Source organism: Mus caroli, chromosome X, assembly GCF_900094665.2.
Source record: "Mus caroli chromosome X, CAROLI_EIJ_v1.1, whole genome shotgun sequence".
NCBI classification, from domain to species: Eukaryota; Metazoa; Chordata; class Mammalia; order Rodentia; family Muridae; genus Mus; species Mus caroli.
Genome location: NC_034589.1, coordinates 99,250,068 through 99,253,225, shown reverse-complemented (window position 1 = coordinate 99,253,225; position 3,158 = coordinate 99,250,068).

Sequence of the window (3,158 nt, the reverse complement as noted above, 5' to 3'; positions counted from 1 at the left end):
TTAACATTGAGACAAATCAGCTCCTGGCAGCACCTCATTCAATTTGGAAGAAGATGAGCATTGAAAGACCCCCGTTTGGAGATGGCTTCATTTGTGACAAGCTAACCACTGGGCAAAGAAAATGTCCTAACTTCATCTGCAGACAGAATGTTGTCCATAAAGGGCAAATGGACACAGGGAAGTCAACTGCTGAATTCTGCCAAGAGAGGCTAAACAAGTCATTCATAATTTTTGCTTCACAAAAGGTCTTTCAGATATTCTAGGTCAAAAGGCCGAAGATGATGCCCCAATATTTTAGAGAATATTGAGGAATCTCCTAGCAGTCAGCTGTCTCTGCCATTTCTATAATTATTGAAAGCTGCAACCCTGAACTTCCTAAAACCTCAGGTAATATTTATTCCTTCTTAGGTCTCTGATGAGGTTGAAGACTAGATAGTCATAGTTTGTTTTGTTTGTTTGGTTTTTTTTTCTGTTTGTTGATAGTCATAGTCATACTATAAGCTTAAAATGTCTAGGATTTAAGATAATGTGCTAGGTCTAAGAAGATGTTTTTAAATAAAGAAAACATCAAATTTTTAAAAAGAGGTACTTTGAAGAAAGACAAGAGAGAAAAAAAAAGATGTTTTTAGGTTAATAATCCAAGGTAGAATAGATAAAAGAAAATTTCCTCTAATTGTCAAATACTATGGACTGGACATTGTTAATCTATATCATAACTTATGGTTTCGTAATTGTTATAATTGTATTCCATTCATATTTGGAAGAAAGAGAGCTCTTTATTGGACTAAAAATGGGAACTGTAGAGAGAATATTTTATGTATTGTATGGATGCATCACCTGTCAATTAAAAAAATCTATGTCCTATAGGAAAGTGTAGGTTAGAAGGTGGGACATCTGGGAGGCAGAAAATATTCTGGGATAGAGACAGGAATGCAGGAATGCACTGGGGAAGACGTCATGAGACAGACACATGGTGCTGGAGAAGCAGCTAAGAGTTCTGCACCTTGTTCTGAAGGGAACCAGGAGAAGACTGTCTTCCAGGCAGCTAAGAGGAGGGTCTTAATGCCTACCTCCACAGTAACACACTTCCTTCAACAAGGCTACAACACAGTAATGATTCTGAAGTGATTTTCAGATTCTAGATTTATTTTCATGGTAGACTATCAGAATTTGTTATCAAGCTGGATTTCATAATATCCTTGAAAGGAAAAGGCAATTTGGTATGATCCCAAGCTTTTATTAATTAACTGACCATCTTTTATTTTCAACCAATCTTTAAGATAAGACAACAGAAAGAACAGAAATGAGAATGAATTTCAAGAGCTCAACTTTGCATATTTTAGAATGTAATGTATTTTATGCATACAAGTGCAAATTTTGATAAACTAGTTGGATAAGAGAGGGATTCATGGTGGGAACCAAAGTTCTGAGATTAGAAATAAAATTTGGACTTTCCAGTGTCATAAATAAGTTTTAAATCTAGGAAGTAATAGATGAATGAGAATAACTAAGGAGGGATCTAGGCACAGTAAAAGACAGAAAAAGGGTTCAAGGACTAATTCTAGTGTATTACTAAAATTCAAAGAGGAGAAATAAAACTGTTGTTAGTGGAGAAGAAGACTATGATTTCAATGTGTGTAATATGTTTAGAGAAGTAAAAAATAACTATGTCAAAAGTCACTAAAATGATAGGTGCTTGATAAGTGATCAGTGGATTTATCAATTTATATGTTATTACCTACATTGTGAAGCACAACTGAAGTTGAGTGGTGGAAGAAAACTCTGGTTGCCCAGTGTTTAGAAATAAATTGTAAGAGATAAAAATGAAGTGACAATTACATGTACTCTTTTAGAGAGCTTGGCTTTTGCTAGAAATGATATATATGCTGGCTCTATCTGGAAAAGTAGTCATTTAATCTGAGCTCATTAGAAGATAATTTCAGTTAAATGCTGAATGTCAATACTACTACTGCCAAGAAGGGAGGAAGTACAAACACTATTGGATCTTCAGTTTAAGCAACTACCCTAAAAACTCCTTGCTATGTCCCAATTTTCTACCTTTTGTCATTTAATGACTGGAATTTCTGTTGGAGTTACTTCTTAGACTTTGCATTTTGTGTGGTTATCTGGGACCTAAATATTTCATCCTATCACATATTTTCATCCAAATTCAATGACTGCCATTTACTTATCAAATTTCTGTCACTGTTTATTGAAATATTCTAATCCAGAAAGAGATAGAACAAAGTTAGTTCACTAGGCAAAAAAAACATATTGATATTTAAACTGATTATTCTGCTACCACCTACTTAATCAACAAAATTGAGTTATCAATCCCATAAGACTTATTTAATTACATTTGTGTGTGTGTGTGTGTGTGTATGTGTGTGTGTGTGTGTGTGTGTGTGGTGCACCTGCACAAGCACACACATGCATGGAGCTGGAAGAGGCCAGGAGAAAGTATTAGATATCCTGGAGTTACAAACACACTTATACACAAAAAATTATCCATCATTCTTAACTATCAGAGAAATGTGCACCAAAAGTACATTCTGATCCATCTTACCCAGGTCAGACTGGCTATAATCAAAATAAATAACAAATGCTGGTGAGAATTCAGGGGAAAACACCCTATATACACCACTTATAAATGTGAATCAATATAGTCACTACAGAAATCAGTATGGATAGTCCCCACGAAAATAAAATTTAAATTACAGTTATATCATTCCTAGGTATTTCTCTTTGGAATTTCAAATTAGCACGGTACTGGGATGCCTGCTCCGCTCTGTTTATTGTGGCATTGTTCAGTCATCAAGTTATATAGTCAGTCTAAGCGTCCTTCAATAAATGGCTAGATAAAGAAATGGGCATACACACAAAATGTAACCGTAAAAGAACATATATTATTTCAGGAAATGGGTGGAGCTGAAGATCATCATATTAAGCAAAATAAGCCAGGCCCAGAAAAACAAAAATATCTCATGTTTTCTTTCTTTCTTTCTTTCTTTCTTTCTTTCTTTCTTTCTTTCTTTCTTTCTTTCTTTCTTTCTTTCTTTCTTTCTTCCTTCCTTCCTTATTTCTTTCAATCTATGCTTAAATAAAATGAAGTAAGACTTGAAAGCAGAAAGAGAATTACTTAGGAAGAGGAGCAGGAC